Source organism: Triturus cristatus, chromosome 9 (genome assembly GCF_964204655.1).
Source record: "Triturus cristatus chromosome 9, aTriCri1.1, whole genome shotgun sequence".
Lineage (NCBI taxonomy): Eukaryota > Metazoa > Chordata > Amphibia > Caudata > Salamandridae > Triturus > Triturus cristatus.
In genome coordinates, this window is record NC_140592.1 from 306927022 (window position 1) to 306952709 (window position 25688).

Genomic DNA, 25688 nt, shown 5'->3' on the forward strand with positions numbered 1-25688 from the left:
GAGTGAAATTGAGTGATAGGTAAGTCACAGTGAGATTGATTGAGTGAGAGCGAGGAAGTTGGGCTAAGTGAGAATATATGAGATTGAGTGAGACTAAGTGAGTGAATCAGAGAGTGAGTAAACAAGAGTGGGAGTGAGTGAGCTCCCCTCGAACCCACTGAGAAGTCAGGTTCGCTCATTGGAATTCAAGCCAAAAAATATGTCCACCGCTTTTAAATGTCACCAGCTGCCACTTGGTAAAAGTCATTATTAAGATCGTCTTTGTAACATCACAGCTTCCTCTGAGATGAGGAATGTTGAAGACAGCCGACACAGGGTGATCATCAAACAGCTAAAAACAGCTCACTCACATATGGGATTTTTTTTTTCTCACAACGGCAGAGGTCAAAGTAAGCAAGTATGGGAAGGGCAAACAGAACCACAACGTTTGTAAAGTCAGCCAACCCGTGTCCAAGTGTTCTCTACTGAGTAAATGTCTTCTTAAGTAGAGAAGGCAGCACAACGAAGTGGCTTGGTCTACTTGAGAGAATCACGTTCACCCACAAGGTCGTTTCTTGGCACTTGATAGATAACGGATGCTCATTGTCACCTAACAGAACTCATTGTATTACCATTTGAAGGATGGAAGGCTGGGGGAGGGCTAAGAAAACATTTCGGGGGGGGGGGGGGGCTGAACTTTAAGCAATAGGCAGAGTGGAGCTGCAGGGCCTCTTAGAAGGGGTGAAACAACAGCAAGGCCTCATTAACATGCAAATGGTCTTTTAAAGATCTGTGAAGTGCTCGGATGCGGCTGTGTGTGTGCCCGGGAAGATGTCTCATCCAGGGCTACCACACACGACGGGGGGCTGAAGCCCTTTGAGTCCAATGGGTGTTGCGCGCCTGCCAGAGACCACTAAGCACAAGGGCTCTTTTGTGTGTGTGATTTGGAAACCTGCATCAGTTGGTGTCTATAAGAAACAGAAAGTTATGTCCGTGACATTTTGGCGTACCAGGGATTCCTGGAAGTTTGGAATAAACCCTATAGTCTTGGATCTCAGGATTAAGGATTTCTTGACGTGGTGGACTGGGAAGCATGAGGAAGAGGTGTGGCGCTGCGGTCGGGGCGACTGACTCCGGAATCTGGGGATCACGGTTTGATCCCTGGCACAGGCGGCAGATTAGCCCAGCACCATGTGATTCTGGGCAATAGTTTGCTTAATCTTCCTGACGGCTCCCAGCGCCTGGACACCCTTACGGGTGATTGTTCGCGCTTTACAAATGTGGATTATTATTACTATATTTGCTTCGATTTTTGTAGTGCAAGAATATGATCACTGCCCAGCCCAAGGATATCGTGCAGCAGAGAGTTTAGGCATTACAGCACAGCACAATGATTGTGGTGGAAATCATAGGACGCTGCACTGAGGTAACCCTAATCAATAAGAAAAATTATGAGAAAGTGCTAATGCACCAAAGCAACAAATATGAATATGGCACAAAATTCTGTTCGCTGCTCAAACTCCTGTTTGCACAAGAATAGGTATTGCAAACCCTGCAATAGGGTAAAGAGCAAAGGGGATACACATTTCACCTTTGCAATTTCCCCCAGGTCAATTTTGAGAGATCAAACTTGCCTAAATTTACTGGGGTGAAAATGTCTGGAGACATGCGGGATTCGGTATGGTAGGCACACAATTCCGCATAATATGCCACATTTGTAGGTGAATAATCAAAATCAACAACGTGCTCCTCGTGCATTAAATACATCTATTAATAATTTTACATTTCATGTTACATAATTTACAGAAGGAGGAAATCATTTTGATTAGTCAATTCTTCAATGTAGAAAAAGTTTTTACTCTACCAGTGCCCTATTTATGTCCCTTTCCAAGTGGGACAATTGACCTCCATCACCACTCCCTAATAAAACACATAAATACAACAAAACAAAATATATGGACACGGTCTAATGGATAGAATGTCCAAGCAATCCAGCCCTGATGGTTTTGAAAAGTGGAGCTTGGATATCTTCCTCCCTCCAGATTCAGTACCACCCTCAGAAGCTTGTTTTGTGTTGTTATTTCGGTCCCCTCATTAGCAGTTCATGGTGCCCATCCTGGGTACTTGATGGACCATTCAGGGGTATTACAAACAAGAGAGTGGAACAGAGCTCAAAGCACTGGGGGCATATTAACAAGGAACAGGGAAAATTAACGCTAAGGGCGCTTAGCGTTTATTTTTTTAACGCCTGCTATCGCTGGATAATATCTCCTGGTTATCGCGTCATTAACAACGCTAACCGCCTAGGCGATAAAAAATCCATCGATAGCGGCATTTTGGGAGGTTATCGCTGGCAATGCAGCGATAAAACTACAAGGATAGGGATATCCTTGTTGATAGCCCATGGTGGACTTAGCCATGTAATCCACCTCCCATTGGATTACATGGCTAAGTCTGAAAATTAGCAGACGTAAAAAAGCAGCGTTAACCGTGGTTAGCGCTGCTTTTTTTGTCTCTAACAGGGTTATCGTAAAGCTTGATAATAGGAGAAATGTTGCTTAGCGACATTTCTCATATTATTTTGCTCTGGAACGCCCACTTTGCATCTCATTAGAGATGCAAAGCGAAGCGTAGTGAAAAAGGGTGCTAACATGCGATTTTGCATGTTAGCACCCTGCTCTTTGATAGGGCGATATTTTTATCTCCGCTTCTTTGGCTTTTAAAGCCAAAAACAGCGGAGATAAAGCCCTTGTTAATATTCCCCGTAGTATTATGGTTAGTGCCAGTAAATAGTATATCTGGCCCTTGATTCCTTTTCTAGACACATTAGACAGCTACTTTGCCTTACTTTGAGGAAGGGGAAAACATTCTGGGTCAGATTTTTAAAAAATACACGCAATGCAGCGCAGCACTCAAAGAGGCTGCGCTGCATTGCATGACAGGCACGAGCAAGAGAGAGCCATATCTACAGAGAGTTGAGATGGCACTCTCCTCCCCTCTCCCCAGTGCTAGTGCTGATTTCAGCTACCATGCACACACCTTAGCGCCATAGCACTAGCATGTGTGTGTGTGTGTGTGTGAGTCTAGCATAGGTTTTGCACAGGAAGGATACCTTCCTGTAAAAAATACCATGCCTAGACAAGTTTAAAACCTTTTCCCACTTTGTATGTGAGCTGCAAAGTGCAGCACACATACACAGTCAGAAAAGGATGGAGAAAAAAAAACATTTCTCCAGTTGGCACCTCCTTTGAAGTGGCGTTAACATTTTGTGCTAAAACCAGTCTGCAATTCTTTGTAGATAGGGGTTTGAGTCAAAAGGCCTGAGTGGTTTCATGAGAATGCCCAAATACATTTTGTGCTGGTTAGTGTCACTTTTGTGATGGTAACCCAGTGCAAAATGTTTTAAAAGATACCCCTCAATCTTTAAATCATTGTGCTTTTTATTTTGCATCTACAACAAGTCTGTAGTAATCAAGCCAGGATCCAAGATGTAGTTTCATGTAGTTTTATTGAGGTTGGTTACAAGTTGTAATTAAGCCAGTAATTAAACCCCACCAGGAGCAGCCTTCCAGGTGCTCAGCCCTTCTCCAACTGTCCATTCCCACTCCCAACATTCCATCCAGCATCACACTGTCAGCATTCCACTGGCACATCTTAACCATACCAGACCAGGATACTACATATCCTCCTTTGTTCCAACAAAAACAAAAAGGAACGCCAAGACCTAGAATGACAAGAGAGAAAGAGAACAGAAGCTAGACACAGAAACGAGAAGACCGGAAAGCACGAGAAATTAGAGGAAGAATATACTGAAAGAAGATGAGAGAGAATAACACAAACCCAACCCATCTTCCCTTCCAAGGATAGCAACCAAACAAAAACACCAAAGAGAGACAGAGCTAAGATATAATGAAAGGACATGAGAAAGGAAAACGTAAAACACTCATCTTCCCTTCCACAGAATACAAGAAGAAAAAAAATCCATTAAGGACTGTCCTCTGTAAAACCACTGGCCAGGTAGAAATACAAGAAAACAGCTCACATCAGGAGAAAACAAGACGACAGAGAAAAAGCGGAAACCTAATGCTCACTCTTCCCTGACGACAGCAAGAAAAAGAAATTACAATAAATAGAATACAACTGGGCTACAGCGTGCAAAACAAAACTAAGACAATTGAAACGCCCAGAGTAACATGACCCATGCAGTGTGGCGACTTAAACCACACACCCACCAAGGGTAACAACATTTGCATCTGCATGGGCAAGCTCGTGTGGAGGCATATGTGCACTATTGAAAACAAAACAATTGCCAACACTAAACACCTTAAGAAAGGTAACCCGTGCACTACAGTGAAGGCAATAAACAAATGATATGATGTCCACCTGCGGACGCACCTCGACTAGAGGTAAAAAACATTATGCACCAGATAATGGGGAAAAACCCCACAACACACCTCCGGAGAGGTCAAGATATTGTGCATAAAAACACGGGACACACGTCCGTGCGACACACCTCAACTGGAGGTCAACTGGCATGCACATGAACTAGGGACATACCCCTAAACACACCTCACAGAGAGGTCCTTAGAATTGCATGTGCGAGTGGGACAGTAGTCCACACATAACATTGTATACATTAGACACTGTACACTCTAACGCTTGTGAAAGCAACTCGAGGAACAGACCTCGTATGCGGAAAACAAAATAGTACACTAGTGAAGATAAAACAAATTGTGCACTATACAAGCTTAAAAATATTGTGCACTGTACAAAAGGGACAACGCCCATTTATCACACCCCGCGTGGGGGTTGGAACGTTGTGCACAGATCAGGAAACTAAGAACCTGAAAAAAAACAAAAGGTAACATGCAGACCTAATTAATTGTTAATCCAATTTCCCTACCCCTAAAAAACGTGGTTACAACAAAACCTAAACAAAATGCAGTCTTACATAACACTATAAGGCAACAAATCATATGCAGCGTCAGCGACGTCTTGTAAATGAACTGAACAGTCTCGAAAAATATTTCCCCACCAGAAGGCATCATACTCTGGCAAAGAATACAGAAGCATTACCTTTACACGAAACAAAAACTCACCCCACCTTTCAATATTGACATTGCACTAGAACCCTTGTTCATGACTAATTATCACCACTGCACTGGACCCACTGTTCATGTCTAATATTGCTGTCGCTCTTCCACGTCGATTCAAATCCTAAATAAAAACTTTATTGCTCATCTGTGAAAAAGAATTGAACAAGACAGATCGTGGTTGGCCAGTGCGATCAGGAATTAAGTCTCTTGGGCCAAAATGAACAGCATGAGGTGCACGGAGCTTCAAGTTCCAGCCACAAGATGGCGGGACGTTCATCACGTTGGGCCGGGTGGCTCACGGTGTCGGCGTGCTCTTAGGCATCCGTGTGAGGAGATCCGAGCAAGGCGTCACAAAGAAGTGATGAGGAACCTCGAGACGGCACAGGTAAGGCGGCGCATGCAGAGGGAGACACGTGCTGAGTTTGAAAAATGTGGTAGAGAATGGCAGTTTAAGCGTGTTGAATATACGGTGAAAAAAAACTTTTGAAATGTCTCTCCAACAGCCACAAACTCCACGTAGACTGCCTGAATGCTCCCCATACATACATAGCATAAACATGAAATGAAAAGATCACTGCCACTTCAACCTGAGGTACACATGCAGGGAGCGGCGCAGTCTGTAATAAGCAACGTTGAGGGCAGAACAAGATAGCAGGCAGGTCGGAAAACTTTAAACAATTCCACAAAACAAACCGCAAACTCTTGAAGAATGTCAATAAATCAATTTAGCACTTGTATAACGCAGCACATATAAATTTAGGGACATTTCTAGGCTTGCAGAAATTCTAATGCTCACGAGGGGTGCCGGTTTCCTCATTATGCCATACACTGCAGCTTGCCTTTCACTGTTGCCAAATCCAAAATCATGACGCTGGTTAATGGGGAGATAGCGCAGCGCTAAAAAAAAAATGTCACACATCCGAATAAAGATTAACACCAAGCTGACAATCCTATGTAACAGCGCACTTTGCTCCTCTGAAAGTACAGCACCGGAAAACAGGCTTACTCTCTCTTGAGGGCACAGCAGAGACTTACCCTCTCTTAAGGGCACAGCGCACAGCAGAGCAGAGGCTTACCCTCTCCTGAGGGCACAGCAGAGCAGAGGCTTACACTCTCTTGAGGGCACAGCAGAGGCTTACCCTCTCTTGAGGGCACAGCGCTTGAGCAGCAATCGAACAGTCAGACGCTGTAGGGACAGCAGACAGAGACTTGAGCTGCTGATAAAATAGGAGCTGGCACTGTAGCGTTGAGGGCGACCGTTGTAGAGGTCACTGGTGGGGCTATGGTGTGCCAGTTAGTTGAATAAACGCAGCTGTAGTTCCTTGAGTTGCTTTAGCTTGATAGAAGGTATCCCATCCTCGTCGCCATAAAATTGTAGTAATCAAGCCAGGATCCAAGATGTAGTTTCATGTAGTTTTATTGAGGTTGGTTACAAGTTGTAATTAAGCCAGTAATTAAACCCCACCAGGAGCAGCCTTCCAGGTGCTCAGCCCTTCTCCAACTGTCCATTCCCACTCCCAACATTCCATCCAGCATCACACTGTCAGCATTCCACTGGCACATCTTAACCATACCAGACCAGGATACTACATAGTCCAATCTCAGGGGCATATTAACAAGAAAGTGGTGAAGCGTGTTGTTAAGCCAAGAAGGCTGGCGACACGCTTCGTCACTTTAGAAATGCAGGGCTGCACCATATTTACTAGATTATGGTGCAGCCCTGCGTTTCCCCCCTGCGCTGGTGATAAATTAAGCGGCCTAGAGCCAATGCAGGCACCCTTGCACCATAGTGCAAGCACCACAGTGCCTGTGTTGAGTGGAAGATTGTTTATGTGCAGGAAGGTCACCCTTCCTGCACATAAACAATCTTTAAATGCCGTTTTGTAACTTCTATATGTGCCGCTTAATGCACCACACATAGAAGTTGCAAAACTTTTTTTTAATTTTTTTTTTTAAATGATTGTTTATGTGCAGGAAGGGGGACCTTCCCGCATATAAACAATCATTGGCGTTTTGCTATTTCTATGTGTGCTGCCCCAGGCAGCACACATGGAAACAGCAAAAAAGAGGAGAAATAAAGCATTTCTCATTGTTTCGCCTGTTTAAGACCAGGTTTTCCCTGGAGGGGATATGTTGGTTCCTTACTGCCAGGGGAAGGGATGCCTCAGTTCCTTACTATGATGCGTCAATCTCCGAACACGCGGACTTGGTTCCTTACTGCTGGGTATCGTCGTTGAAGAACTTGCCACACAATTGCAATGAGTCAAAATTCCGGACGCTCTGGGTCGATGCGGTGGTTTAAACCCAGATCTGTGACTGGGGGTGAATGTTTTGCCAATGTGCAACATTCCGTCCATCATCTTGTGTGTTTTGCGGCGAAACAGCCGCTACATCAATTGTTTAGCCACGGAGCACTCTGCAAATCCAAATTTTTCTGTAGGTCCTGTTGCTCAGCTTGTGATAGTCTTAGATTCAATTGAAGCTGGTTTTCATTAATCTTTCCTAGCTGTGTCTGCACTTCTCTGTGGGCATTTTCTTGTGCGCTCTTCATCTCCCTAATTTCTCATAGGATCACCTGAAGCGTTTTCCCCAGCTGGATGGTATTTGGTAGCATTTCTGGGGGTTCTCTGCCACTAGCAGTATCCACCTCTATGACCTGGGCTGTATGCTCTAAGACCTGCGCGAGCTGAACAGTGAGAGCTCCTTGGCATGAAACGACTCCTTGCGTACCGCTGTTGACTTAAAACCCCCGGAATGCATGATTGGCTCTGGAGCCTGGGGCGGTTGGAACCTTCCTATTCTCCTCAGCTTCCACAGGCATTGATGGTGCCTTACTTTCCCCCAGTAATGATTTCACACCTTTTAGATCGAATAAAGGTTATGGAGGTTTGTCACCGATGCTTGCAGGGGCCGAATTGCAGGCAGGAAGTGTGTCCATAAGTGGTAACGAGCTTGCTCCCGCAAGAAGCTCTGTCCCCTGAGCTGGTGTCCCGCTAAGGGGAATTAAAGGCCGATCACTAGAAAGCGGGGTAGTAGGCGGGGGAGCTCAACCCCCATGCAGAGACATGAAAGAATCTCCATTGACGCCTATGGTGCATGGAGTTCTTGGAGAATAACCCTCTGAACTACTCGAGTTGGTCGTTCAAACACAGTCCCCCTTTTCTTCTACTTGCTGGGCATGATCCCGTTGCCTCTCTGCTGGTTCCATGCTATTGGGACCCCCGGGCCAGGTAGGTTATGGCAAGCCCTTGCAGTTTTGGCTGCCTTGGATAGTTTTGCAGGAGTGCAAACTTTACCCTCTGTCTCCCACACTGAATGCCGCTTCATCTGGAAAAGACGGTACTCCCAATAGAGAATCTATAAATAACTTGCAGTCACTTGTGGTCTATCCTCTAAGAGCGGGCCAATAAATGTCCAAATGCAGGTACCGCAGGGGCAGGTCAGCAGCAAGCTTCACCTGCACCCAGGAGGGCTGCATCCACCACCAACCAAGCACCACCGCCCGCGGGAGCACCTAATGTTATCCTCCAAGGGTGCTGGCTACACTGTCACCTTCGCCTGGAGGCCACCTCACCTTAGCTCTGCGTCTCTCCTGTGACGCTTCTCCTGCAAGTTGTGCCAAAAGCACCACCTTTGCTTCCAGGAGCTGGAGACGGGCTAAGGCTACATCGCAGCTTAAAAGGAAATACAGTCCCCTGCCCTTCCCCTTCGATATCCTCGCCTCAGCCGAGAATAAGGGGCATATTATCAAGAAGGGCGTTAAAAGTTATCTCCGGTTTAGCAGCAGAAAACTGCCGCTAAAGCGGAGATAATGGGCTTGATAATATGCCTTTGAGAATTCCAATAGAAGTCCATGTTCTGGTGTGAACCTGGGCCTCTATTGTAATTCTCCAGGGCATATTATCAAGCCCATTATCGCTGCTTTAGCGGCAGTTTTCTGTCGCTAAACCGGTGATAATTTTAACGCCGTCCTTGATAATATGCCCCCAAGTTGTGTAGCGAAAACCTCAGTGTTGCCTGTCTGTTGCTGACGCCATTCCGTTGAGCAGTGAGCCGCCGGCTTCAGAGGGGACTCTCTAGGAGCTGAGCATGACAGGAGCCCAAAGCACCGTCAAAGTGGCTATATAAGTAGTTAGAATGAGTCCAGACATAAACTATCCCATTTGAAATTTAGTACCTGACTGAGTAGTCGGCCTCTGGCATAGCACTGGCTGACTTAAGCAGTCTACTAAAAAGTTTAATTAACCCGATTACATGTTTATGTATTGTATTTTACACTTTAAGATGAAAGGGTTGTTTGGGGCTTCAACAAATCAATGAGGATTGTTTCATAACTGGGTGGTTTAACCCACCTTCTTAGAGATGTTGGGGAGGAGTAGGAAGGCATGAGAGCAACAAATGCCTACTGCTTGCCCCATTTACTGCATACACTGCACTTTTATGTCACACATACTCACTGCACAGCACTCTACTGGTAGTTTGTACTCACTTCTACTCACACACTGTGTACACATACTTTTTCAGACACATCTATCTTCTGCTCACACACTGTGTATACCGCGCTTCTTTCCCACTCTGTGGATAGGGATTGTCTATCTTTCTTGCTTTGCTCTATGTACCTCTGTCCCACTCAGTGACATATGTCTCACCCACTCACTGGTGACAGCTCTACTCTTGCACTCACTGTCTGCACAGTGCGTCTCCCTCACTCACCCACTCGTTGCCTGTGTTGCTTCTCTCTGCCTCCCTCAAACTCATTCTGCACAATGTTTCTCCCTCTCTATGTCAACATTCCATGCAGGGCTTTCCCCCCACTCATACTCACTCTGCACAGTGCCAGGGAGACTAGGTGCATAGTAGATTGTGCTGGGATGCAGTGGATGATGACTCTGAACCTGAGACTAGATTAATCCCTGCTTGTTTAGCAAAAGATGCATGCTGCATCAAGGAACCTCGAGTGAGTCTATTGACAATGGATGTAGGTCAGCGATGTCTACACTCTAGAGCAGTCCTGCCACTCAGTGTCTCTTTTTTCCAAACTTATCTCTATTTCTTGGCATTGCCTTCAGTCTAAGGCGTGTCTTGTTCGAAAACTTTCTGCGCACAACAGTTACTCTATAGTTCAGTTGTCCTCTGTCAGTTCCCATGAGTTCTCATTAGCCCAACTCAATGATCCAATCCCTACCCCATCTGGTTACTTGAGATCTACACTTGTGATCATCAGGGGTCTTTTTGTTATTGATTCTAAATGCAGTCCTGAAGATGCTCTTGTTTATTTACTACACGAGACCGAAACGTCAAAGAAAAAATCCACTTCCTTTTTTAACGGACTGATCCCCTAAAATCATTTTGACGACTGCTTTATTTTGGACCTTTTCTTCTGACAACAGTGGAAAATCATACACATCTCAAATTACCCAGATTGATACAACAATTGATTTATTTGTATGATGCCTGCATAAGAATAAAACCAGTGATTATAGACTCATTGATTTGTTGCTTTCAATATACATTCTCTGTCTCATAATTCAAATATGGGTACACGTATGCCTTATGATCTATTCTTCTGTGTACCTTTAAAACATTGAATGTTTAATGAAGCAATTATTGGTGATCACTTTTTGGAGATATTGTTACTGCATCAATTTGATTAACTCTTCGTCTCAATAGAAGAAACACATGGTATATTTCTAACTAGTTGTAAAAGTATTTGTAGATGATCCACTTGTTGGCCATATATCTCAGTAAAGGGAGAGAAGGGCAGCTGTGAAACTTCACCTCTTGAGGCAATGTGGAAACAGCCCTGGTTATGGTCAACATGGGATCTGGAAGTGAGTTGGAAATCATGCCATGATGGCATTGTCAGAGAAGTAGGACAATTCTGGTGTTGCTGTACCAGGGCAAAGTTAATGAAATATGCCTTCTTGGGTAATGACTAAACAACAGTTGATGAACAGAATGCAGAACAATGTCATACATTCACCCCAGAACAGAGATCTGGGCCTAAATTCATTGTTTTTTTGCTCACAATGCCATTCCAGTTTGAACCCAGCTATATGCAAATCAGTATTGACCCTGTGCCTCATGGGAACAGTCCAGCCCGAACTGCCAAGCCAGGTCCTCCCTGGACTGGATACAGCATCCTAGGACCGGTTTTAGGGTTTCACCCCTCTTCAGCCAGGATAGCTTGATTCTAGTGGCATGGAGAGCACGGGACTCACGCCTGAGCATACCTGTCCCACTCAGGGTGACAAATGCAAAAACAACAGTTGATGGACAGAATGCAGAACAATGTCAAACATTCACCCCAGTACAGAGATCTGGGCCTAAATCCATCGTTTTTTTGCTCACCTTGCCATTCCAGTTTGAACCCAGCCATATGCAAATCAGTCTTGACCCTGTGCCTCATGGGAACAGTCCAGCCCGAACTGCCAAGCCAGGTCCTCCCTGGACTGGATACAAGCATTCTAGTACCGGTTTCGGGGTTTAACCCCTCTTCAGCCAGGATAGCTTGATTCCAGTGCCATGGAGAGCATGGGACTCACATCTGAGCATACCCGTCCCACTCGGGTAGACAAATGCAAAAACAACAGTTGATGGACAGAATGCAGAACAATGTCAAACATTCACCCCAGTACAGAGATCTGGGACTAAATCCATCGTTTTTTTGCTCACCATGCCATTCCCGTTTGAACCCAGCCATATGCAAATCAGTCTTGACCCTGTGCCTCATGGGAACAGTCCAGCCCGAACTGCCAAGCCAGGTCCTCCCTGGACTGGATACAAGCATCCTAGGACCGGTTTCGGGGTTTCACCCCTCTTCAGCCAGGATAGCTTGATTCCAGTGGCATGGAGAGCACGGGACTCACGTCTGAGCATATCCATCCTACTCGGGTGACAAATGCAAAAACAACAGTTGATGGACAGAATGCAGAACAATGTCAAACATTCACCCCAGTACAGAGGTCTGGGCCTAAATCCATCGTTTTTTTGCTCACCTTGCCATTCCAGTTTGAAACCAGCCATATGCAAATCAGTCTTGACCCTGTGCCTCATGGGAACAGTCCAGCCCGAACTGCCAAGCCAGGTCCTCCCTGGACTGGATACAAGCATTCTAGTACCGGTTTCGGGGTTTAACCCCTCTTCAGCCAGGATAGCTTGATTCCAGTGGCATGGAGAGCACAGGACTCACATCTGAGCATACCCGTCCCACTCGGGTAGACAAATGCAAAAACAACAGTTGATGGACAGAATGCAGAACAATGTCAAACATTCACCCCAGTACAGAGATCTGGGACTAAATCCATCGTTTTTTTGCTCACCATGCCATTCCCGTTTGAACCCAGCCATATGCAAATCAGTCTTGACCCTGTGCCCCATGGGAACAGTCCAGCCCGAACTGCCATGCCAGGTCCTCCCTGGACTGGAAACAAGCATCCTAGGACCGGTTTCGGGGTTTCACCCCTCTTCAGCCAGGATAGCTTGATTCCAGTGGCATGGAGAGCACGGGACTCACGTCTGAGCATATCCATCCTACTCGGGGTGACAAATGCAAAAACAACAGTTGATAGACAGAATGCAGAACAATGTCATATATTCACCCCAGTACAGATACCGGTCCTAGGATGCTTGATTCCGGTCCAGGGAAGACATGGCTTGGCAGTTCGGGCTGGACTGTTCCCATGAAGCACAGGGTCAAGACTGATTAGCTTATGGCCATGTCTGAACTGGGGTGGCGTGGTGAGCAAAATAACGATGGATTAAACCCAGATCTGTGACTGAGGGTGAATGTTTTGCCAATGTGCAACATTCCGTCCATCATCTTGTGTGTTTTCTTGGGTAATGAACCACCCCTAATTGGTACAGACACTGCAATCATAACTATGCCAGCAAGTAAATGTACCAAGAAATTCAACATTTGGTTTAAAATGGTGATATATGTTGCCATTTTTATTATTCATAGGAAATAAATGATTGTGTGTTGCTACAGTATCATTATAACATATTGAATTCATATAATAAAGTACTTTGTTCTGAATAGTGAACCCGTTTACATTCATGATGCTTTAAATTAATTTAAAAAAAGAGATATTCTCCTGCAACGTCAATTCAAATGTTTTTTACTATGGCTCAAAATATGTATTATTTTGCGGATCTATATTTTATGTTAGCATACGTCTCCCTAACTAGTACCAAGAACACCAGGAGGCATATTTATGAGAGCATTGTGTCATGCTTGCACCACGCAACGTGGTACATGCGTGACGTAAAACTCTAAGTCAGATTTATGAGTCAAATCGCTGCGTTGCCTTACTCTGTACAAGGGAGGCGTTCCATGGTAATGCGGTGGTTGTTCCCACACAACATCCATGGTTTTTGACACATTCCCAGATTTACAAGGACTTGTAAACCTGGGAATGCACCAAAAAGATACACCTCCCCAGGAGAGGTGTAACGAGGAGAATTGTCTTTATTTCTCCTCGGTTTTTTTCCTCTTTCTTTGTGTGCTGCAATATGGAGAACACAGACAGGGGAAAAAGCAGGCTCTTAGGATTGTTTTTGTGCAGGAAGGTGTCCTTTACTGCACAAAAACAATCCTACCTACAACACAGGCACCCTTATACCACGGTGCAAGGGAGCCTGCATAGGCGCTAGGCTGCCAGCGCAGGAGGAACGGACAGGAATGCACCATATTGGATAAATGCAGCATATTCCTGGCATTTTTCCCTGTGACGCACAGCAGCACTGCAAGGTGACTTGCTGCGCTGCCGTGCGCCCCAAATTTCATAAACATAGGCCTAAATTTACATAGGATTTGCATTGGGATTGTGTACATTTTTTAACGCATATCAGGAGCTAAATTATTTTGGGATTTTATAAAGAACCGCAAATGTCAATAATCTCCAGGCTACACTTAAGAATACTTAAATCTCAAGCGCCTAATTTCCTGTTTCTTGAAGAACTCAACTGAGGTAGGTTCCTTTACAAACGACGCACACGTTTTGCTCAGTGGACGAAGAAACCACCTTGTGGGGGAACTTGGGGGCATATCAGCAAGGGCCGGCGATAATTATCGCTCAGCGCTCTTAGCATGAGGATAATTATCGCCGGCCAACTCTGAATTTTATCACGGAGATAGCGTGCTATTAGCAATGCTTATCTCCAAAGCGATAAAATTCAGAGCGCAAGCTGCCAAAGTGCGATTATCTTTGGAAATCCAGCGATAATCACACAACTTTTGGCGTTAGCTTGTTGATAGGGCCTCACATACTTGGCCATGATATCCACCTTCCATAGGATATCATGGCTAAGTCAGTTTCAAAGCAGGCGTAAGGAAAGTAGCGATAACAGAGGTTATCGCTACTTTTCTTGTCGCTATGCTGCGTTGCGTGAGGCTTGATAATAGGAGAAATGTCGCTTAGCGACATTTCTCCCGTTATCCTGGGAAGGAACGCCTACTTTGCATCTCATTAGAGATGCAAAGATGGGCGTTAAGGGAAATGGCGATTAGGCAAGGTTTCACGCGATAGTGTGACCTTGCTGATCAGGCGATAAAATTATCGTCGCTTTTCGTCCGAAAACGGACGCAAAAGCGGCGATAATTTTTTATCGCCTTCTTGCTGATATGCCCCATAATTCTCTCAAGTGGAGTGATGCACTTCGCTGCGCCGCATGCCATGCTTGAGAAACCTTTCTTTCACTCAGGATTAAAAACCTGGATACAGTTTGGCTGAGTACAGTAACGTTGTTGCACGATTTAACTGTTTGACGAGCGCCCTCTGTTGGCCAGATGGAATATCCCTAAACTCAAAATATTTCACAAGAGAATTTTGAGAACGATTTACACCAAATCGCTATTTAGCTGCTCCCCCTTTAAACAGTGGCTTATATGTGAAGTCCAAGAGTTTATCCCGGTCTTTAGGTTTTTTTTTTGTAGGTTTTTATGGTTCTTTGATTTCAGGAGTAAAAGTTTCTCTAATATAGAGTCATATTTATTACAGGCATCACCTCACATTAACCATGCCACCCGTGCTTATCTGACCACCACACCTGAGGACTTATTTCAATAGGAATAACTTTGACCAGTTCGACTAGTCTAGACTTTTTAGCTCGGTTAGAAAGACGAATGACAATATTTTCTTAGACTGTGTGGGTAGGATTTCAAAATTTGAAAGTTTCCTCAGAAATCCCTGACAATAATATTGCTGTCTTAAGTGTGACATATGTTTTTTACTTTCCCCGCTCAAAGACCGTTCTACATTCATGTCCGTCAGCCTCATTTTCAAAGCATTTAAATAGAACAGACCAATCTGTCTGACAAGCAAACTAGAAATCTCCAGCAGAGTGTCGCACTTCGACAGCACTAACCCTGCCAGTCTGGGAGTACTTTGCTGGAAAAAGGCATCTACATTGACTAACTTATTTTCAGACGGTCTGGGATGACATGGACTTAAATATAATGCAGGACCTTTCTTTCATGCCCTTTAAAAACATTAGGGGGCATATTATCAAGAACGGCGTTAAAAGTTATCTCCTGTTTAACGGCAGAAAACTGCCGCTAAAGTGGCGATAATGGGCTTGATAATATGCCCTCGAGAATTCCCGTAGAAGCCTATGTTCTGGTGTCAACATGGGCATATTATCAAACCCATTATCACCGCTTTAGCGGCAGTTTTCTGCCGCTAAAGCGGCAATAATTTTAACGCGGTGCTTGATAATATGCCCCTAGGTTCTACAAAAGATAGTTACTTCCTAAGCAGCACTATTGCATTCACTCTTCATACGAACAGAAACACATTATGACTGAATAGAATAATGAAACCTCTCAAATCCCAAAATTTCTAACTATAAGAGACTCCCCAAAAATCAAACTGTGAATGTAATATTCCAGGCTTGCACTCGTGCTGAATCTGCCTGTTTGAAACTGGCATACATGCACTTATTTATAACCCCTGTAAATATTAAGCTGCTGATGTAACACGTTCATTTACTCTTTATAAATCTTTCCTAAATCCTCTTAAATTATGCCCGTGCTGTAACAAAACGAAATAAAATCAATACAAATGTTGCTGTGTTTATTATCATAATAAGGATTGAGAGCCTGCCTATAGTCCTTGTGCAAAAGCTACTCTCTAATTTCCTTATTACAGTCGAGCTGAGACATCTCTAGTACAGTGTAATTAAAAAAATTGATTAGGCTGCTCAGCTGTAATTAATTATTAAAGTTGTATTTTAATGTCATAATGCCTGCCCCCAGATCCAGCAGCCAAGCCAAAAGGCAGGTTATATTTATGGGCTAAAGTTTCCCCAAGCTGTATATTATAAGGACAGTGGAGTTCCATGGCCAAACAGCAGATTTAGATCAAAGGTCGAGTTCCTTTATAAGGTCATGGAGCTCTGAAGTTACTTGCAATAACACTTTAATGTACAGCAGGGGCTACTTTATTTCTTATTTCACTTGCTCACACCATCACCATTTCCATAATCCTGCAGCTTTTATTGTGCTCCATGGCCTGCCTTTTGCAGTGGCTGTTGGCTCTGGCAGGATGCATTGTGTGTGTAAGAAAAGGGTCAGCCCATTAACAATTGGACCAGGGTAATCTAGAAATGAAGCAAAACTGTGTTCGCTAAAGGGGGACATGTAAACCTCTAATTCCTTGGAGAGAGAAATTTCAACCATCAAGAGATTTATTCAATTTCTTAATTAGGACAGTTTTATTTTAATTTTTAACAGATAGAAAAAACATTGCAGTTTTATACTTCAATCAATTTATAAGTAAGAAGATGATCAAAAACGGTGCAACGACACAGTGCAAGTGAAAATAAGTGAAATAAAAAGAAATACCACAACATAGATACCCCCATATAGTGAGAGTAGTCACGTATAAGCAACCGTCACCTCTTTAGCGTGCTAAGATATGCTTTTAGAGCCGAAGCATTAGCTTTTAACAATTACAACAGGCTTATGAAAATACATACATACATTTTGAGACAGAAGAAAATTAAACATAGGTTGAAAGTATGAGATGAAATAAATGAGGTTGTTCAAAGTAAAGACACAGTAAAATCATGGGAGTTGGAGACTGAGGGTCAGATTTATAACGGACTTGCGCCACTTTTACGCCGCCATTGCCTCACTTTTGTGACGCAGCTGCGGCGTAAACCCTGTGCCATGTTGCACCCCATTTACAACGTGACGCATCTAGGGAGATGCGTCACGTTGTAAAGCTTGCGCCACATGTGGGCGTACCTGCACGGGGGGGGGCGTTCCGGCGCAGGAACGCCTCCGAAAAGTGGCTGAGTGAAATCTACAAGATTTCACTCAGTCACTTTTCTGGCCATGCTGCGTCAAAACCCTGCGCCTGCTTGAAGCAGGCGTAAGGATTGACGCAGCATTGTAACAATAGGGCACCCCCGAGCCTTGCTGGAGCTGCGTCGCACTTGCGACGCAACTCCAGCAATGCGCCAACCTTCCGCCATCAGATGCGTCACGCATCTGTTTATCCTTGCGTCACGATGCGCTGCATTGTAAATGCGACGCATCTATTGTGGCGCAAGGGTAAACTTTCGTGACGCATCTTTCCTGGCGCATCCCTGCTGATTTGCAGGGATGCGCCAGGAAACATAAATCTACCCCAAAGAGACTTGAAACGTAATTTGTGGAATAAAGTGAGGTTTGTGTTTGTGGCATTTGTTCCATGATATTAGGTGGAATCCAAGTTAATTTATACAAGTGAGTATTCATCATTCAACAGATACCAGGGCAGGTCAGAAAGGAGTCCTTGAAGATGCATAACTAAATCTCCTTCTTCCACTGCCTCCTCCACTGTCCCTGTCCGCTCTTTCCAGCCACTGCCCCTCCTCTCTCCTTAGTCACTGCCCTTCCTCTCCCCTCAGTCACTGCTGTCTCTCTTTCCCCTCCGTACCCCCTCTTTCCTATTACTGACCCCTCTTTCTTGCCCCTACCCCCATCTCTTACGTCACTGTGCCCTCTTCTGTCACTGCTCGCTCTCCCCTGTCACTGATGCCTCTCTCCTGTCACTTTCCACTGTCACTTGTCACTGCCCCCCTTCTCTTTGGCCACTCCTCCTCTTTACTGCCACTGTTCATTCTCTCCTGTGAAGGATGCTCCTTTCTATCACTGCTCCCTCTTTTATGCCACTGTTGTCTTTCCTCACATCATCACTGCCTCTCACATGGACGTAAGCAAACTGATCTATTGGGAAATTGAAAGACTACTCATCTGCAGAGGAAGTGGGAAAAATAAACCACAAAAAGCCCACAAAATAAAAAATATAAAAACCTGGAAGCAAAATGGAGCAAGCTGGACCCAGTTCAGCAGGAGATACCAACCTACCTACCCCCCTAACACCGAGGATGACCAGCCAGAGTCCCAGGGGAAGAGTAAGAGGTACACAAGATTCAGTGAGCAGGAAAATGAGATCCTGATTGCGGAGGTGACTGAAAATCAACAACAGCTCTTTGTCAGCTCCAAAGTGTCATTGGGGACCAAAAATGCCATTTGGCAGTCCATTGTCAGCAAGGTGAACGCAGTAGCAGAAGTCAAGAGGACAGTCACCAACTGTAAGAAGCGCTGGCATGATGCCAAGCACAAGACTAAGAAGAAACTGGTCAGCAATCAGCAGACAACACTGCAGACCAGAGGTGGGAGTCCAGTGCCACGGGAGGAGCTAGATGCCTTGGAGGAACAGGTGTCCACAGTCATCTGTGAGGAGTCAGTGGTTGGAGTCGAGGGGCAGGATAGTGCTGAATATGACCAGCTATATCAGCAACAGGGTAAGTAACAACCAGGGACATGGGGACGGGGGAGTAATTTTGCTTCTGTCCATCTAAATATGTCTCAGTGCCCACCCACACTGTGTGCAGACCAAATTCTAGATACATAGGTACTTGGGGGTACATTCACATGTCACTTGAGCTGTTGGCATAATCAACAAATACATCGAAAGACACATAATGGTGCTGTAAGTGACTTGTAATCCAGCACACATTCACATACATAATGACAATTGACCACTCATGTGTCTCCTAACTCTGGGCTATATTAACAAGCAAAGGGGCATATTTACCAGAGAAGTGGCAGAGCATTAGCCTCTTTGGCTTAACACCAGGCTCCGACACTCATGAAACGACACGCTTCAACATAATTGCAATATTATGAGGCAGCCATGCATTCCACTCTGTGCTTGTGCAAAAGTTAGCAGCATAGTGCAAGGGTGTCGGCGTTGAGGGGAAGATTGTCAATGGGTAAGAAGGTCTCCCTTCCTGCACATAACCAACCAATGGCAGTTTGCTGTACCTATGTGTGCTGCATAACGCAGCACACATGGGAACCACAAAAACAAGGAGAAATAAAGCATTTCTCATTGATCAGCCTGTTCAAGACCATGTTTTCCCTGGCCTTAAATTTGGCATTGACTCCAACTTATGCTGCCTTTGTAAATATGAGGCTTTGTCAAAAACAAATTGTTTTGTGGTAAGAAAAAAAAACATGCAGAACCCATTGGCCTCACCTTATCCGCTAAGTACAGAGTGAAAGGGTGCCTCATATACAAGGCAGTGTTAAGCTACGTTCAGTGGCTTAACATTGCATTGCAAATAAGGCAAAGCACATATTGCCACACAAAAGTCACTCAGAATGTTACTAAGCATTGGGTCAGCCCACTAGCCTCAATGCAGCCCCCTTCCACTTTTGAAATGCAGAACGGTACTGTCTGTATAATAATATAGCCTAGTCCTGTGTCACAACATGCCCTGGTGATCAATGTAGTTGCCTAGCGCACAATGGTGCAAGAGTGTCTGCATAGGGGCTAGCCAGCTACATTTATTGCATGCCAAAATTCCATGCCTCAACATAATTTAGTGAATAGATCTGAGCACCGCTTCACAGAATTGGCTGAGCGCCTTGTCAAGCCAAGAACACTAACACTGCGTCACGTTACAGGTTTGTACAAAGGACCCGAGGTACCTAATGGAAGTGTGCCAACCTTACAATGTCCTGCCAATCCACATCAAGTGGGCCAACACTGCCTTGTAAATATGGTGAAGCTTGCTTTCCCTCAATACATAGAAATATGCCACAAGCAATTGTAATGGCTTAACTACTGCTTTTATGTGTAAAGCTGAATGAAGCACACATAACCACATCTAAAAATGTTTGCAAGCAATTATTAAAGTAGACTCACCCATGTTGCCCACATCAAAAGCTGCACTGCTCTTGCAAGCACCTTGTGTCAATGATGGGCACATTCCATATTGTCAAAAATGAACATACTGGAGGGCCAAGGTGCTGTTTACCTTTGAGTAAAAGGAATATGCATTTCAAAGTACAGTATAAGGCCTCAGCATTGTAGGAATATGTACCCTAAAATCACAACATGCATGTTCTGTTTGCAATGCTCCTAGAACCACACATTCACCGTACATGCATGGTAAGTGAAGTTTGAGAATGGGTCTCATTCATGATGCATGTCATGTGGGTGCACGTTGCCTTGACGGTATTCTTCAAAATGTAGTCATCCACATTAACGTATCTTTTTGTGTTGTTCAGTTAGCAGTATGTCATTGTCATCATGTTCCTGGATTTTTAGGTCCAAGACACCTTAACATGCATGGAAACTGCCTCTTAGGTTAAGTTAACAGTAGGAGTTAACAACTGCATAACTATTGATGTCTGTAAACATCCTTCCAGTAACAAATCCATCCAATCTCCCTGCGCACAACAGTATATATCATCCATGTGCCCATCCCTGTGAGGTCCAACAAAGGTCTGCAGTGCAACAATGCACCAATCTTAGAAGCCTGCCTCAAAGTCATAATAATTTAAACATTGGCACTGCACCAAAGTGCAAGGGTGTCTGGATAGAGGGAATGATTGGCAATGAAGAGGAAGGTGCCCCTCCTTGCGCATCAGCATACATTAATGGGGTTGACCTGTGGCAATGTGACTTGCCAAAATTAAAAAACATAGATACTTTTCAGAGTAGCGGAATTCCAGCACATATCATTTTCATCTCAATACAGACATCACTGTATCCTGATCTCAAGTGCATGAGTGTCCTCCTCTTGCCACACTACAAAATAGGTGACAGAGCCAACATCAATGGGGGGTGCAGTCTAATTTCAACATCAAAACCTAGTGACTAACACCCAAACGCCAAACCCAAACAGGTATAAAACGATGATGTAACAGACGCAGCAGGGGCCTTTAAGTATGCGAGGGTCTACTAAAACACAATTGAGAGCTAGTGGGAACAACCCAACAAGTGCAAAGAAAAAGTCCTCATAAAGAGGACAAAGTCCCATCACCCACCAATGTGGCATGCTTCATCATTTGGGACCTCCTCCTAACCGCACCTAGTGCAGTTAAGGAGCTATAACTCCTTTGCTAGTGTCGGAAAAAGGAGGAGCTCACGGATGTTTTGGAGTGTAACAGCAGAGGTGTGGTTCTCCTAACGCTTGATGAAGCTGCCTAGGGTGTGATGTAACTATGTGTAAAGAAAGTGCAGTGTATATAAGCAGTGTGTTAAAATTGACTACCTGGAGAAAAGTATGCTTATTGAATATCTCCAGGTGTCAAAAGATAAAACAAGCGTGTGCTTGAAAAATCTCTGAGCACACTAATAACAGACATGGTCAACATGTTTCAGCCAACAGTGATCTGGCATTATGATCATGGCTTTCTTCAGGACCAAAAGTGGTACTACTGCATCAGAAATAGACAAGGTGCAAAGAGTCACAAAACAAAAACTAAATTGAACGATACAACCTACAGATGTACCTGCTGATTAGAGGGTAAGCAAAACTGTAGGGATACACAGAAAACCCCCGCAAACAGTCGGGGATTGTCAGGACTGTCTGGCCTAAAGTAAAAAATAAACCTTCTGTGAGGATAAGGGTCCTAAAAACTAACAATCAAAGGAAGAGGCGCTGAACCCTGAGCCCACCTAAAAATCGAACTGAATCTAAGATGGCCGCTGGTACTGGAACTATGGAGCAGCAGGTTAGCGCTCTAGCGTTCCACAACAATCACGATGATCCAGGTGTTGGATCGTTGCCGCATCGCACTTCACCACGATTCTGAGGAGAAGAGGTTGCCCTGAAAAGCATCACGAAGTTTAGTCAGAGAGAATACAAACATCGTCGCGTTACCCAGGGGTTTCAAGTATCATACGGAGCTGATGAGAGAAACGACTAAGTAAGACTGTTTTAAGTTTTGGGTTAAGGCGGTAGCAGCGCTAATTTAAGTAGCGTTATAATTTTTAGTCATTCAATTATTCAAAGAAGTATTTTCTGCAAGGACTAGCGATTTTTGTGTCGCGCATGCACGCGGCAAGCACAGAAAACTGTGCAGTAGATATTTTTTAAGCGCGCTTTATTTTATGTAAATATAAGTAATCTCCAGTTGGCAAGGAGCAGCTTCTGACAACTCAGTGCTGAAGCAAGTGCAGGTTGAATTAGAAGATAAACTACTTATCCAGAAAATGCAAGAAACTTCTAGTTGGTGAAGAGTTACAGTCAAGAGAGAACAGGAAAAGAGGAAGAAACGAGAGTAGCGAATAAAAAGGAATTACAATACTTAAAGTCAGAACTGTGATATTAGAAGATACTTACCATCCCAGAATCCAGTTGAGGCGCTCTTCATAGTCTAGTGGGTGAGGAGTCTGAAAGAAATAAAAGAATAATCAGAAGTAGATTAGAAGAAGAAAAGAAAATTAATACATTTAATTATTTAGTTACAGCACCACAGAAGACATCACACAAACAAGACTAGCGAATAGAAGAGAAGCATTGGTCACTTTAGACAGGGTAGGTACACAGGAAAGGAATTCACAATAACGTAGTACAAGAGAGTTAGAGACAGAAGGAAAATAACTAATGTAAAAAACGTCTTTTATGTTTTAGTTTAATTTCACCTGTCCAGCCCACAAGAAGATAGAAAGAAAATAGAAGGGCGTCAACACAGAAGAAAGAAGAAGACGTAAAGTGGCTGTCTCTTCTCTGTCCCATCCCTTTTCCCCCCCTTGGATTTCCTTGGCGTACTAGCTTATTTTAAAAGAGAGCGTGGCGCTGGGAAAGCTAGGAGAGTCATTGGGAACTTGCGACATTCTGCTCCGGTGTGTGAGGGAAGAGCTCTTGACCTTGACAGAGTGAAGTGCCCACGTTTTAAATTCGCACCTGAGCAGAATGGCAGAAGTTTTGGATTTAAAGAAGTTAGGAGAAATCCTTGAAGGAATCCAAAGGGAGTTGATTTCAGTTAGAGAGGATAATAGAGAGCTGAGAAAAGAAACTACAGATTTAACCTTAAAAATGAGTAGTTTTGTGTCTGGCCCAAGTTATATATGCCCAAAATATTCGGCATATCCTGAAGGGAGTCCTAGTGATGCACAAGTTTCCCAACCTAAGGTTACGACACAAGTAATTCACTCTCTGTCACCAGTAATTCCCTTGGCACCCCCTGAACGTTTCAGTGGAGATCCCCAAAAGGCTCAAGTGTTTCTAACACAATGCACATTACACTTTATGTGTTGTCCAGCACATTTCCCCGATGCGTAGTCTCATGTGGCATTTATTCTTTCTTACTTAAGTGGGGATGCAGCGTCTTGGTCTATGCCTTTGGTGACCAGCAATGCTCCGATATTATATGATTTGGATGAATTTAAAAAAGAATTTCTTCGAATCTTTGACAGGAGAAGAGTTTTGCAGGCAACAGACAACGAGTTATTAGAGATTAAACAGGGCAATAGAGATCTGGTAGCTTATTTGGCCCAGTTTAATAAACTGATTGTGGAGATGGAATGGCCGGAGAATAAAAGAGCTGCTGTGTTTTATCGAGGGTTAAAGGACGAATTAAAGGATGCATTAGCACAAGTGCCCAACAGACCCACAGAGATTTCGGCATTAATTGATCTAGTTTTAGAAATTGATTTCCGTCAAAGTGAGAGAAGAGGAGAGAGGAAGCGGGATTATGGTACTAGTGTGGCCAGATTTGATCGAGTAAGGACAGAAGGCAGCAAGGAAAATGATTCGACCCGTGGGGTTGAACCCATGCAAATAGGAACAATCCGAGGACCGCTTTCTAAAGAAGAGAAGGAAAGACGGAGAGTGAACAAGCAATGCCTTTATTGCGGAGGTAATGGACATTTTGTCCGGAATTGTCCTAAGAAACCTAAGCAGAAAACGTCGGAAAACGCCTCGCACCACCAGTAAGTGGAGCTGAACTGGTGGTTGCTAATTCTAAAACAGCTCCAAATGCACATACCTTGGCGAATACCTTACAGTCTGCAGCTCCACATTTGGTTGTGATGATGACACTACGGGACGGAGAAAGAATATTGAAACAAGTTACTGTCATGATTGATTCAGGAGCTAAGGGCAATTTTTGTGATTTAAAATTTGCGGAGAAGATCGGATTGAAGGCAATCATGAAAGCAAGAAGCGAGGCTGTCCGAGCTGTTGATCGAACAATCCTTTCATCAGTACCCATAGTAAGCCATACGGAACCAGTGGAGTTGGAATCTGAAGAAGGACATCGAGAAATCCAACAATTCAATTTGATAGATGCCCCGCAGTTCCAATTGATATTGGGACTGCCATGGCTCACTGAGCACAATCCTACCATCGATTGGGAAGCTCGTTCAGTAACATTGAACTCAAACTATTGTAAGGAAAATTGTTATAAGGAATGTCAGAGAGATCAAAAGAAAACGCCGGCAGTTCATTTAAGTGAAAGAGAATCTACAATTTGTGTGATAAATACGACTGAACTGCCTGAAGAATATACTGAGTTTCAGGATGTTTTCAGTGAAGTGGAAGCTGAGAGGCTTCCTCCGCACAGAGACTTTGATTGTAAAATAGATTTGGAACCTGGATCCAATCTTCCCTGTAGCAGAATTTATGCCTTGACAGAATGTGAAGATGAACACTTGAAGGAGTATATACGAAAGTATCTAGAGAATGGATTTATAAGACCGTTGCAATCTCCAGTCTATTCTCCACTTTTTTTCATTCCGAAGAAAAATGGAGAATTGAGAACCTGCATAGACTACAGGGCGATAAATCGGATAACAGTAAAAAATCGATATCCCTTGCCTTTAATCTCAGTATTATTGGATCAGGTGAAGGAAGCTAAAATTTACACCAAATTGGATTTGCGAGGGGCATACCATCTAGTCCGAATTCGAGAAGAAGATTAATGGAAGACGGCATTCAGAACCAAGCATGGGCTCTTTGAATATCAAGTAATGCCTTATGGCTTATGCAATGCCCCGGCCGCTTTTCAACATTTCATCAATGATGTGTTGAAGGAATTCATTGACCGGAACGCAATCGTGTACATAGATGACATACTCATCTATTCAAACACCGTAGAAGAACATGAAGAACACGTTAAAAGGGTCCTGCAGAAACTACGAGAGAACAGCTTATTTGTAAAATTAGAGAAATGTGCATTTAGCGTTTCCTCTGTGGAGTTTCTGGGTTTTGTGCTAGCCCCGAGTGGAGTAACCATGGATGAAAACAAGATCAAGGCAGTGTTGGAATGGGAGTCTCCGAAATCAGTGAAGGAAATCCAAAGTTTCATAGGATTCGCTA

At 44.1% G+C, this 25688-nt stretch overlaps 1 long non-coding RNA gene across 1 annotated transcript in view; it reads left to right on the forward strand.

Annotated features, from left to right (window-relative positions):
• Window positions 1-5405: 5405 nt before the first annotated feature.
• The window catches only part of LOC146797794 (uncharacterized), a 60864-nt gene continuing 40581 nt past the window's right edge, over window positions 5406-25688 (forward strand). Inside the window, exon 1 of the long non-coding RNA XR_014969053.1 lies at window positions 5406-5460. This is a non-coding gene — a long non-coding RNA (uncharacterized LOC146797794). The remainder of the gene's footprint in view (window positions 5461-25688) is intronic.